The following is a 13,924-nucleotide window of genomic DNA, read 5'->3' on the forward strand; positions in this document are numbered from 1 at the left end:
TTGTAAAGTCGGCGAGCCTGCTTCCCTCTTGGGCTGCCACCCAGGGCAGCTGTGACTCCAGGCCTGTCCCCCGCCCATCACCAGCGGCTTCCATCGCAGCCCTGGAGCCCTGGGCAGCCCTGTCTTCCCTGCCACGCCTGGCTAGCCTACCACGCAGCCTGGTGCTGGGCCCTGGGGACCGCAGATGGATTGATTCACCCCCTTCTTCCCAGGTAAGTGCTTTCACTTTAACGATGGCTGGCTGGGGACAACCTAATCGGATTATTCAGAGGGTAGAAATCTTCAGGGTGACAGCACATCACAAAGGGGGGAAGCAGAGAGGGGGAGAGGGGGAGGGCTTTGCCCGCTGAGGGGCAGTCGGGCCCTCTGGCCGAGGGACCCAAAAAGGGACAGACGGCGTGGCATCTTGGAGGCTTTTCCCTGGCACCGGGTCCTAGGAAACACTCCACGCAGATCTGCTTTTTTGACATTCCCCCAATCACAAAGTAAAGGCTGGCAATGACCTGGCCGTGTTGGGCCATTTTATAACAAGGTGTGTACAGCGCACGCGCTCTTTCAAGGGGTCGTTCTTACAGGACCCGGGTGCTTTGGGGTGGCCCCGACTCTGGGGCACCCAGGTTAGGAACTAGACACTCTCCTTAACGTCCCCCTTGTCACACTTCCTTCTCGTCCTGGGGCAGACTTGCGGAGACTCAGAACTCTTTTTTGTACCATCACGTTGCGTGTTCAGTTCAAACCATTTTCACTGTGTTTCTACACTGTGGTTTAGCATGAGCATAACGTCATGGGAAATGTTTTTTAATTAACATCCTGGGAAGGAGGGACCTTGGTGCAGGTGTCTCCCGTCTGCCCGTGTTCCTGCTCTGACAGCCCTTGAAGCATCACCGTACAGTCACTTGCATCCTGGCGCAGCCCAGAGACCCTGGAAATGTGTTCCTTCCGATGTCCACTCCTAAGTACCTGCTGACTTGAATCACCCACCCTCTCCCGGCTGCCCCGCTGCACCCGAGGGCGTTACCACCTGGGACCAGTGGCCCCTCTGCCCGTGACCAGCTCCACCTGTCAGCTGACATCGGGGAGAAGTGACCTGAATAGGATGGGTCATTACATCCTGCCTTTCCCCTCCCCATTGGCTGAACCAGTGTGCGTCCCCTCAGGACAACACCAGCCTCAGCTCGGGAGGCTGATGACCATGACCGAGGGGCATAAGACGTCTCGGGAAGCGCAGCAGTGATGCCAGGAGACAAGGCACCCGCGTCCCAGGGCTGGAGCGCTCTCTCCACTCCGGGGATGATGACCTGGAGCCCGTGCCCCCAGGGGTTGGCGTGAGAGGCGTGGTAACCGCCTGAGACCACAAGGCTCACCCGAGCACGGCCACTACCCCTTCTCCCCAGGGAGCAAGCGCACAGGTCATCAGGAGAAGAGCACTTGCCTTCTGTGGAGCTCCGTCACTTTCCTTAGATGAACCAGCTCCACAAGAACACACGATCGGCATCTTGCAGACCATGCACACACACCCACACACACAAAATCATCACAACACTTCACTTTAGAAGCAGCAGAATCATAGCTGAGGCACCCAGGGATCGTCTGGAGGAGTGTCGGAGGACGGTAAGTAAGTATGAGCCCCTCCACACCAAGACAGCCTCCCCCGGCAGCGACAACTCAAAATGCAGTGTCAGCGACACCACGGCTGACTTCCTCAGTGCCAGCCAGGCCTGGGAACTGCTCGGAGCCTCGTGCCACGCACTTAACGGACTTTCCTTAAAGTGGTCCTTTCTGCCAGGGCTGCTCACGGCTCAGGGAAGTGGTTTCCAGCGCCCAGGAAGAGGGAGCTGCTGGCACGCGCGGTGAGCGTGAGACGTGAGGTTACACGTTTCCGGCACATGCAACCAACACGTCACAATCTCTTTACAGGCTCCTTTCCGGAGGGCGTTGGTGTTGGACCTCAGCCTGCCTTCTAGTTCCCTTCACGGCCACAAGCTGCTACGCTCCGGCACGTGGCCAAGGGGAAGTGTGGTCCCTGTGGCTTCGGCCAGGGCCCCGGAGCCAGCTCCAGAGGCGTCCCGAGAATCTCCACGGCACGACCACCTACGGGCCACCAGCTTATCCCCTAGAGAGAGCCTTGGCTTGACCTCTGCTTCCTGCTGGTTTCCCAGCTTATCTGTCAGGCCCTGGACACACTTTGTGGTGCATCCAAGCCCTGCTCTTCCTTCAAGGCCAAGTCCAAATTCCACTTCCTCTATGAAATCCTGTGGCCAGAGGTAGTAATTGCATCATGACGCCTTGCAAACACGTAAGGTTTTATAGCTTTGGTTTACATCATCTCATTACAACTTCCTAGAATCTCGGAGCTGGAAAGCCTTGGAGCATCACGCTGTGGTTTTATGGATGAAGAAGCTGAGGTCCCAGGGGGCTGAGCACACAAGGTGCCCTGTGGTTGGCAGGGTGAGAAGGATCTGGGCTCGCTTGTCCACCGGGAGAGCAGTGCATCTATCGGGGGCTCCCTGTGGGGTCACCCCACCTGCCTACTGCAGAAGAAATAACTGAGCCGAGACTCGCCCAAGACCACCCGGCCAGTCCCACCGGCCTTTTTCGTGTGCAGGTGACTGTCCCCTCGGCCGGTGCTGGGCAGGAGACCAAGCTGCCCCGTCACATCCGGGAGTTCTTAGTGCAGAGAGGCTCTGGGGACGAGGGGGGAGGTTCATTCCATCACTCACACGACCCTCCGCCTTGCTGTCTCCAGCTGCTATTGTTACATCTGTGACCCCTGTAAGGTCCCCAAGAGAGAACAGGGCGGGTGTTCAGTAGTTCACATCCCGCTAGACCCCCTGCTGCCCCATTTCACAGTTCCGGTCCCTTCTGCAGGGCCTTCCACGGGGTGGAGCTCGGTGGGTGGAGAGGGACGCTGGTCCAACCTCTGTTTTACCTGCTTCAGAAGCAAAGGGGGGCAGGAAGCAGTGAGAGCACAGCCCTCTGCCTGCCTGCGAGAGGTGTCGGCTTCCTCCCGGGGGGCGGGGCGGGCAGGTGGGCACGGCCAAGGGGAGAGGCTGGCAGTCGCCTCCTCCCAGACCTGCCTGCCCGGGAGGACTCTGCCCTGGCAGACGGCGGTCACACCAGCCAGCACTCGCCTGACACCGCTCTGCCGTCTCCACACGCCAGGGCCAGAGCCATCACCTCCGGGGACCAGGCGCCCGACCTTCTCCCGGCTCCTCGCGCTGCGCCGGCCTGCCCAGCAGAGCGGCCCAAGGCCTCGGGCCCTAAAGAATCCGGGGGTTGTGCTTCACCCACGGTTCCCGCAAGCGGCCTTTGTGTAGCCAGCTCCCCAGTGCCCCCAGCTCCGGGGGCTGCTCAGAGAGCAGGAGACCCCGTGGGGACCCTTCTGAGGTCTCCCTGCCCATCCTTCCCACAAGGGCGCCAGACAGAGCCCTCGGCAGTGATGCCACCAAGGCCCAGCCAGAACACCCCCTGCACAGGGGCACCTGGAGATTCTGGTCCCTCACCACAATCGTTTCTCTTTTCTTATTATCTTTCTTGGAATTGATGGCTTTGTTCAGATCCCCGGCTCCGGTTCCTTTCCGGGGTGCGTCACAGCAGGTGGACAGGGGGACCGCTCTGCTGGGGGAACCTGGCCGGTCCCCAAGGTGTTGGGACTGGTGCTGCCCTCACAAAGCCAAAGAGCCCCTTGATGGCCTGCTTGAGGTCCTGATGGGCTCAAGCTGTCTGCTGGGCTTGGACATTTCTCTAGAAGTTTCCCATTAAATGCATATCATATGGAAAACTTAAAACTCATTGGTTTGTGTAGTAAATCATACTTATCCCTAAACAAGCACAATGTCCTAAAGAAATGAGACTCAGCAGTTAATTTTTGCTTGTGGGTACAGATTAGCTTTTTCACCTGAAACACAGAAGAGCTGGACTAATCTCTCAAGACGACTTTTAACAACAGATATACGCTTTTGGAGTCTAGAGAGGGATGTAGTGGAGAGTTTAAAGGGAAGAGCCCTGAGGGTCCCCATTTGTGGTACCAGGTTTAGGAAACCGTGCGAGGCCCTGCCAACCCCTCCATTCCGGGAGGGCCCTTGGGATCCCAGTCGGTCAGGCTGGAGGGCTTCTCTCCTTTGGGATGTACCCAAACCCGGGGAAGGGTGCAGAGGAGCTTGACCTGGAGTGATATTCCTGGCACTGTGGTGAGTACAGCCCAGGGGATCCCCTGTCTCTATGACACCCCAGCTATGGGGGACGGGGGAGGAGCGGGGCCAGGTCTGCACGTTTGCTCTGTTTCTCTGAGCAAAAGCCCTTCTTTCCGGGATTCAGAAACAATCGTACACAGGCAGTCATGGGATTTAAAATGGCAAACAGTGACCATGGGAAATACGTTAACAAGACAATGAAGGAAATAGCCCCGGCAATGAAGTCCCGTTTTGTCACATGCACCAGGCTTGATGGCTCTGTTCCTGCCCCTCGCTGCTTGGACACATCACCACGCACATCGTGGCTTGAAAGAACGCAAATTTATCATCTCACATTTCTGTAGGTTAGGAGTCCAACCTGGGCCTCACCGGACTAAAATCAAGGCGTCAACGGGTCTGTGTTCCTCTCTGGAGGTCTAAAGGAGCGTCCACGTCCGTGCCTTTTTCAGCATCTAGGGAGCATTCACACGCCCCGGCTCACGGCCCCGTCTTCCTCTTCAAAGCCGGCGATGGCGGGTTGAGACCTTCTCACATGGTCAGACCTTGTCTGACCTACTCCTTTCTTCCCTCCTCCACGTTTAAGGAGCCCTGCGATCACACTGGGCCCGCTCAGATGACCCAGGATTATCTGCCTGTTTTAAGGTCGTTGGTTAGCCCCTTTAAGTCCTTTTTGTCATGTGTTACCAGGTGAATTGTGTCTCCTTCCCCAAAAAATGGTACATTGAAGTTCTAATCCCCAGGACCTCAGAACGTGACCTTGCTTGGAAACAGGGTCTGGGCAGATGTAACGAGTTGAGATGAAGTCGTAGCAGAGTAGACTGGGATCCTGATCCCATATGACTGGCATCCTCATAAGAAGATGTCCGTGTGATCCCACAGACACCGGGGAGAGCACCAGGTGGAGATGCCGGCAGAGACTCGGGCGATGAGGACCAGCCAGTGGCGCCTGGGGACCTGGCACCAACGCGGATGCCCTGCTGCTGCTCTGGCTGTGACGTGGGAACCGATCCCATGTTTCTGACCCGGCATCTCACTTCTGCCAGACTCTGCAAATCCGGGGGCTAACAGGTTAGCTTGCAGGTAAGACGAATCTCAGGCCCCTCGGTTACTGACAAAGGGAGATGCAGGCAGAAAGTCTGCAGAGCGGGAGAGCAGCAGCGGAGCGTTGCCACCAACTGAACGAGTCAACGTTCGGGTCAGACGTCCCCGCGCTTTAGCTCACCTGCTTTGGGCATCGCTTGTCTACCCCAGTGGCTCTCCCAGTGAGGCCCCGGGCCCGCAGCATCGGCATCACGTGGGATCCTGTTAGCCACGCGGATTCCTGGGCCCCATCCCGGACTCTGTGACGAGCCTCCAGGGGACGCAGATGTGACCCCCTGGGAACCACTGGCCCGCCCTGTGGTCAGCACTGCGGCCGCAGGAGCTTGGCGTGGGCACAGGGAGAGCTTCCGGGGCCACTGAGGCCTGGGTGGGAGAGAGGCCAGGAGACAAGACTTCCCCTGTCCGCTCTCTGAGGCTCCCCTGCCTCTGCTTCTGCGGACGGGATGGAGTTTCTGCATTTTCCACAAACTTTGCCCTCTCGGCCCTCACCCCTAAAGGAGATCAGGCCTTTCTCTAAAAGTACACGCTGAAACACGCGGTGAAATCTGGCCACCCATTCTCAAAGACGCAACCTGGACCCACCTGCTTGACTGTTCCCTGCCCCGGCTCTCCCCCGCCCTGGAAAGAAGGGTCATAAAAAGAGGGATGGGGGCTGGGAAGGGGATTTCTGGGTCTCTCGGAGGGAAGCTTTGCCCACAGTGAGAAGTAACCTGAGGGGGGCCCTGCAGACGTGCCCGGCGGGGTCCTTGCACGTGGAGGGGGCCTCACCTGGCTGGGAGGGGGCCTCAGTTCTCTCCGATGGAGGCAGGGAGGCTGCAAGAGAAGAAAGGAGTGAGCGAAGTCTTAGGAAAGAGGGGGAGGCGTTCTGTGTGCGTCCAAGTGACCTCCAGGCCAGAGCAGAACACAAAGGCTGCAGGGATCCTCCAAAGACTTTCAGGGGACCAGGGACACAAAACAGATCCCACAGTGCACGGGGGAAGTGCCCGTGTGGGTCTCCAAGTGACCCACGCAAAATGTTTCTTTTTCTTCCCTCGGGTGATAATTACCTTGAAAATCCTCCTCGGTCCCGGAGCTTCTGAACAGAGTAAATTAGGATGAACAATATTCTTACCATGAAGAAATAGCGTAGAGGAAAGAAAACCATCCCTGACAGGGATCTTAGGGGAGTTTTTTCCTAACCATGATTTTGTCCTCCCCCCACTGCCAGATAAATCACAGCACCAAAAATATCCCATTCAGTGCTCGCTTCGGCAGCACATATACTAAAGTTGGAACGGTACAGACAAGATTACCCCTGCGCAAGGATGACATGCAAATTCGTGAAGCGTTCCCTATTTTTAGGAGATATGGGGATATATGCATATGTATAGCTGATTCACTTTGTTATAAAGCAGAAACTAGCACACCGTTGTAAAGCAATTATACTCCAATAAAGATGTTTAAAAAAAAATATTCCATTCACTACACACGAAGAGCTTTATTTACTAGTTAATAAAATGCTCAGAGCGGCAGCAGAAAAAATTTTGATACCAAAGCTTAATTTATCCAGACCCTTTTGTCAAATCATAATAAAGGGTTTACAAGGAACAGATCTTGCTTGGAATGGGCTGGCCACCCTGTGGGGGTGAGCGGCCCTCTCTGTGCACATCGTCCTTCAGTCTTTCCGTTGACACCTCCCACCCTGGGAATGTATCCTGGGATCTATGGGATCCTGCATTTAATCCATTAATACCTTAGCTTCCTGTGAGCGACCACAGACCGCTGAAGATGCCCAGTGGGTCCTGCTCGTGAAGGATGTACGGAACATTTTATTAGTGAATTACCGACGCACCTAGGGTTGCTCCTTACTGTGAACAAGCTTCTTCCGGGCGAGTTCTCTTGACTAGATTTGTGGCATCCCCTACCCACACGTCCACCCTTAAAACTGTCTATTTTTGTGGGCTGAGATTTTTTTCACTTTGAAAGGGACAGTCTAGGCCCATCCAGGCGAAGGCATTAGCCACCACCTTAAGGGAACCCGCATCGCTGGCCCTGCGTGCAGCCGTCATACGGGGTCACGTGGATGTGGCCCAGTCGTCTCAGAGTGGGGACCCGGCCCCTGAGCTGGGGCAGAGAGGAGCGTGGCCTCCGTCCGTCAGCATCACACGATGGATCCAGAAATGTGGTCCGTAAGGGCTGCTGGAAGGGGCAGCAGGAGGTTCGGACCAGGAACGACCAGGCAGGTGTAGCCTTGGAGGAGAGAGGCGGCTCTTATCCATGTTTGCAGTTGGGGTGCAGTGTCCGGGGCAAAGCCAGGCTTCAGACCTGCCAGTCAGCGAGAAGGTGGCCCGAGGCCATAAAGAGGAGGGTGTAAGTCGGCATCTGTTGAAACCCTGGGAAAAGGAGTTTAAAATCCGGCAGGAGGACCAGGGGTCCGGAAGGGGTCCGGACCCGCTGGCCATGGGAGGGAATCACAAGCAGCCCTGGCTTCTGGCCTGTCCTTCCAGCCAGGGGACCAGATCTCATGCCAGCTCTGCCCCTTGTGCTCTGCGGCCCTGGACGTCCACCTCACCTCGCTGGCCCCTGTGTCCCCGCCTGGAAAGTCCGCACCCTGGGCTCGCTGGGGGCCTGGGCCCCTCTGGCTCTCATGTCTCCCCCTGGTGGCCGTCCCTCATGCCTGTCAGAACCGTGGTCCAGCAGACACAGCCTCACCCCAGCTCAAGTGTTTCCGGAACACTCTGGCAGGGATCGTGCCTGCGTGGTCCACAGCACCCTAGAGTAAGCCCCCGATCCTGACTGCTCCGTTGCCTCGTCCCTCACGGGGCTTCCTCTCTGCTCTGCAGGAAACTTTGGCCCTGGACCACAGGGCCCGGCCGCTCTCCCCTCCCCATGCTGGGCTGGCAGGTGAGGAATTACTCATGTGGCTAAAAAGGGGCATCAGGGAACGCCCGCCCCCCGGCCCTGCCTAGAGTCTCCCGACCTGTCTTTCCCCTCACTCTTTTCTTTCCTGCAGGGCTGATGCTGGGGGCGAGAAGCCCCCCTGAGCTGACAGACTGTGGCCTTACTGGGGCCCCAGGGGCCTCCCCGCCTGACCAGGTGCCCCAGGGTGTGGGATGCTGGCCTGGAGGGGACCTGAGCCCAGAGACCCACAGGTATGTTCTCTCGTGTGTGCATTCAGACAGGTATGAGCTGAGGAGACCTGCAGGTAAATGCACGTATGTTCGGGGAGGTCTGGAGAGCTCACAGTTCTGTATCTGAGACAAATCACCAAACAGAAGCCCCAGCTCTGTGTCCCGGACAGCATTCTGCGTGAACGAACTGCAGACGCCTGAGCAGTCGTGAACTGGCTTAGTCTCAGTGCTTCATGACCTCTAGCGGCAGGAGAACGACCGGCTGTTTCTCCAGGTCCTCTGGCTTCACATCCGCCTCATTTCTACCCCTGAGTCTCCCTTGTGTCCACCGGCTCTCCAGTCTCACAGCCACTGTCCCCGCCCAGGCCCCCCCTATGCCCCCCGACGCCTCGCAATAGCCTCTCGACCCTCCAGGCTCCCCATCTCCTCCACCCACAGAGCACAGCCCCGCCCTCGGCTCCCGCACCAGAGAGGAAGCCACAGCCACTGACTCGACGGGCTGCGAACCTGCCTCAGCGGCGCGATGGGGGCTGTTTATCAACCTCATCCCTGGGCGGAGAGGATCCAGGCGCTTCTGCAGAACTGAGGACGTGGCCGAGTGTGGGGTTCGGCCCAGAGCCCCCGGAGGGTGGACGGTGTTATGAGTCACAGGCTCTCTGTTACCTTTCTGAAATCAAAAGTTCTCAGTTCCAAAGTACTACAGCGCCCTCTGCGCCCCACCCACCGCCCTGGGTGGTAGTTAAGGGATGGGGCCTGCGGTAGGGACACTGTTGGTTTCCCACCTGATGCTCGTTGGGAAGAAGGTCAAGTCTGCACCTGGAAGAGAATTGCTCTCTCTCCCCCTCCCCCTCCCTCCCCGACTTCTCTTTCTCTCTCTGGCTGCGCCCCCTTCCCTCTCTTTCCTCCTCTCCCTCCTGACGCCCCTCTCCCCTCATTCTCCTGACGCCCGCTGCCTAGTGTGCGGGGGATGGTGTGGGCCCTGCTTGCCACGTGCAGCCCTTCTGTGACCATGAGGAGAGCCAGACTTTGGCTGATGCGCACACTGAGGCTGGCAGAGCAGAGAAGCAGGAAGAAGTCAGGTCCATCCATGGGGACATCTTTGAGCTGCTGACCTTGCCAAACCTGGGCCAGCCCTCCCTCTGAACTTGCCTCCTGTGAAATGATAAACTTCCTTATTGTTCAGACCAGTTTAAACCAGTCTCTCTAGTTTTCCTTTTAAAGCACAGATCTTATCGTTGCCTACCCAGCGTAGAATGTTCTCTGTCACCTTCAGGACACGGTGCTGCCTCCTCAGCTCAGCTGGGGGGTGCGGGGGGGGAGACCCTGCCCACCCCTCCGAACTCACTGTCTTCCCGAAAACGTGCTCTCTCGTCCAACAACACGGAGCCATTCAAAGTTCCCCAAGCTGTCCACCAGCTTCACTCCTCCATGCCTTTGGGAAGGATATTTTCTGCTGCCATGCGCTTCCTCTATCGTCAATCCAACACATATTCTGCCTTTAAAATTCATAGCTCTACCTTCTCCGAGCACCTCTTCCTGATCCCCTGGGTGCAGGACAGTGGAGGGATCGAAAGCACAGGCTGGGTTGGGAGAGTGGGGAGGACATTGCCAAGAATGGGGAGGACATAAAGAGACAGAGGAAAGACAGAAAGAAACTGAATCTGGTCAGAGCGTAGGAGGCCCTAGATCAAGCCTCACCTGAAGGCAATGTACCATCAGGCTTTAATTCTTGCCAGCTTTTACATTTTCTGTATTGTTTAGGTTAATTGAGTCAGATTTTTGTTTGTTTGTTTGTTTGCTTTGCCACCAAAAGTATTCCAAATGCTTTTCCGAAATTCAAGTTCTTATCATGCCTTGTCATAGACTGACAGCTTTCAAGGGCAAGGGCCAAAGAGGATTTGGTTTTCCAGTCCCTGTATCAACGACACAAGTGGAGGTGAACACCGGGTCCAGAATAGCTGTCAGTACGCAGCGCTTCTTCCCTCAAAGCTTCAGCCACAGACAACACTCACTGCGTAACATCCTCTGGGTCTTGTAAAATTTGCTACAGGTGATTCTCATTTCCAAAGGATGCTTTTTACCTGCTTTCTCCAACGTGGGGTGAGAAGTTTCCTGACCGAAATGGCATCACTCAACACGCCCTGACAGATGTCTTCCCTGACCATGACGGCAGAGACACAGCTTCAAGACAATGTGGGAAAAAAAGAAAAGAAAAGATAATAGAAAAAACAGCAGTGGTGGGCCCAGGACAGAGCAAGGCTCCGGGAGTGAAAGCACGTGCTCCCTGCTATGCAGGCTGTTCCTGCTCCCAGCCGCAGGTTTCCCAGGCGTGAATCCAGACACGACTTCTCCCCCACGCCCGTGCTCACTGCACCGTGAGAAATGTGTCATCCGCACGGTCTCAGTGAGGCCGAGCCAGGACAGTCACCTGGACCCCTGCCAGGCAGCCGAGGCACCACCTGCTCCAAAGGCGGCCCCTTCCGCTCTCCTCCGGCTACCGTCAGGGCCCTGATATCTGGGTTGGTTTATTGACCCACTTATTCATTCATTACTAGTCAAATATTAACTGGGGCCACTCGAGCCAGGGTACAATGGACCCTGCAGTAAGGTGCCAGTCAAAGGCTCTTTTTTTTTTTTATGGAGGTTTTTTTTTCCTTTTAACATCTTTATTGGAGTATAATTGCTTTACAATGGTGTGTCAGTTGCTGCTGTATAACAACGTGAATCAGCTATACGTATACATATATCCCCATATCTCCTCCTTCTCGTGTCTCCCTCCCACCCTCCCCATCCCACCCCTCTAGGTGGTCACAAAGCACCGAGCTGATCTCCCTGTGCTATGCAGCTGCTTCCCACGAGCTATCTATTTTACGTTTGGTAGTGTATATGTGTCCATGCCACTCTCTCACTTCATCCCAGCTTACCCTTCCCCCTCCCCGTGTCCTCAAGTCCATTCTCTACGTCTGTGTCTTTATTCCTGTCCTGCCCCTAGGTTCTTCAGAACCACTTTTTTTTTTAGATTCCATATATATGTGTTAGCATACAGTATTTGTGTTTCTCTTTCTGACTAACTTCACTCTGTATGACAGAGTCTAGGTCCATCCACCTCACTACAAATAACTCAATTTCGTTTCTTTTCATGGCTGAGTAATATTCCATCGTATATATGTGCCACTTCTTTATCCATTCATCTGTCGATGGACACTTAGGTTGCTTCCATGTCCTGGCTATTGTAAAAGGCTCTTTACAAGGAGAAGATGTCATCAAAAGCAGACTTAATCATTGCAGGAAAGCGAAATTGAATTGTTAACACTTAAGGTGGAAACTGGAAAAGCTTAGGAGTTATTCCACTCACTCAGCCTGTGTCATGAAGCATTCTGATGCTGGAAGGCCCAGCACTTCCTAGGGCTCCCTGGCCAGCAGAAGATGGAGAATCTGTAGAAAGTTGTGGGCCGTCACCTGGTCATTGGGACATTAGGCCAAGCTCTGCACAGGCTCATTTCCTATGAGGACGCTGTTGTTATAGTCGTTTGAAATCATTACGTCTATGCCCAGAAAGGGAAAATTATATAACCAGAGAAATAAATCGAATATTCTAAGGTAATATTTTCTCTTAATTTTCTAGACACTTCATGAAAGAGAGTCATTTATTAAACTGAAGCATCATTAGAAAGTGGATTCAATTCTCCCCCTCATGCACTGTGCTTAGATCCTGTGCATGGAATCCATACCAGGCAGAGGCTAGAAGTGCCCGGATCTGGAGATTAAGACGCAGACAGCACTGAGAAACCAGGAGCCCAAGTGTTTGGGTTCGGCATCTTTTATCACATACCCTGAGGTCTCATTCTCTCAGCTAGAGTTTTTGGAGGGAGGTATTAGGGATTTTTAAGGCTCCCCTACACCCTGGGTTTATACCCTCCGCCTATGTCAAGGGCACATGAATCTTCTCCACCAGCTGTAAGCTCATTGCTGAATCTGGGCTCCAGCCTCCCTGGGCAGAGACAGGAGAGAAGGGGCTGGAACCTGAAGGAGCTCACCTGTGCTGGCCATCCCCATTCTCTTCCTCCATGGGCAGAAATTCCTCTTCCGCAGCCCCTGAGCTTTGGAACTGCTCCGGAGAGAGCTGTATTTGAAACTGCCAAGCGCATACGCACGTCGTGTGTGATCTCTCCGTGGTGAAATGATTTTAACAACCTCACTGGAGAGGCCAAGGTGGCATCTCAGAGCCACAGGGACCCTGTCGGTCCCAGGCTCCATGCCCTGGCAGGTGAGGGTGTGCCTTCGTCTGGCCTTGGCTCTGCCCCCTAGAAAGCCAGCCCTCCACCATCACCTGCCCCTTCCCAGCAGCTGCGTCCAGCTGCCAAGCGTGGATCAGCTCACAGCGACCAGCAACCCTTCCGCAAAGTTTAGAGCTTTCACCGATCCTTGTATGGTCCCCTTTGAGTCAAGGATCCATTCTTTTTTAATTAAAATATGTTTTATTGTTTATTTGATTTTTCCTTTGAATTTTCATGTGTCGAAATGAAAACGTCTAAGACTTTCTATATGTGTGCGTCTATGTGGGTTGTTTGTTTATTGTTTGTCTGTGTCATCGCACTGTGGCTCTACGACATGGCATGCTGATTATAATCCTACCAGAAAGACTAAGTGCTTTGTGGTGGTTTTAAAGCAGCAGTCGGCAAGCTTTTTTCTACAAGGGACCAGATACTAAATATTTACGCTTTGTGCGCTAGGCGGTCTCTGTCACAATCATCGGCTTTGTCCTGTAGCCCCAGAGGAGCCACTGACAATACACAGAGAGGGCGTGGCCGTGTCCCAATAAACTTTATTTATGAACTGAAATGTAAACTTTGTAGATGGATCATGGGGCACCAAGTTTCCTCCTTTGATCTTTTTTTTCCAACTCCTTAAAAATATAGGGACTTCCCTGGCGGGCCAGTGGTTAAGACTTCACCTTCCAATGCAGGGGGTGCAGGTTCGATCCCTAGTCGGGAAGTAAGATCCCACATGCCTCAAGGCCAAAAAGACCAAAACATAAAACGGAAGCAATACTGCTACAAATTCAATAAAGACTTTAAAAATGGTCCTCATCAAAAAAAAAAAAAAAAACTTTAAAAACAAAATGTAAAAATGCTTCTTGCAGGACATACAACAACAAGGGGATGACAGATGTGGCCTGTGGGTCATAGTTTGCTGACCTCTGGTTTCAAGTGTTGGCACAAGCTGATAAATATAATTTCTCCAAAGCTTTAAAGTTGCTGAGGCAAACGCGTCTCAGCCTGTACCGGGACGCAGGGCTTAGTCACACTTGTCGTGGCTCAAAGCCCCGCTCAGGAACCCAGGGATGTATTTTTATTCACTGGCCCCCTGCATCCCTCTGTCCAGAGACAGAGATGACACTGTGGTCCCTGGGTTCACAGAGGGTCCCCACCCCCTCAGAGCCCTGAAGTCTCTCCAGCCTGGGGTCTGCAGAGCCCCGCAGGATGGGCTCCTCTGGGTGTGCTAGACTGCTGAGCTACT

At 54.5% G+C, this 13,924-nt stretch overlaps 1 pseudogene; it reads left to right on the plus strand.

Moving 5' to 3' along the window:
• The first annotated feature begins 6,532 nt into the window (after positions 1-6,532).
• Positions 6,533-6,633, plus strand: LOC114236463 (U6 spliceosomal RNA; annotated as a pseudogene).
• The last annotated feature ends 7,291 nt before the right edge of the window (positions 6,634-13,924 follow it).

The sequence above is a fragment of the Balaenoptera acutorostrata genome, chromosome 12 (genome assembly GCF_949987535.1).
Source record: "Balaenoptera acutorostrata chromosome 12, mBalAcu1.1, whole genome shotgun sequence".
NCBI classification, from domain to species: Eukaryota; Metazoa; Chordata; class Mammalia; order Artiodactyla; family Balaenopteridae; genus Balaenoptera; species Balaenoptera acutorostrata.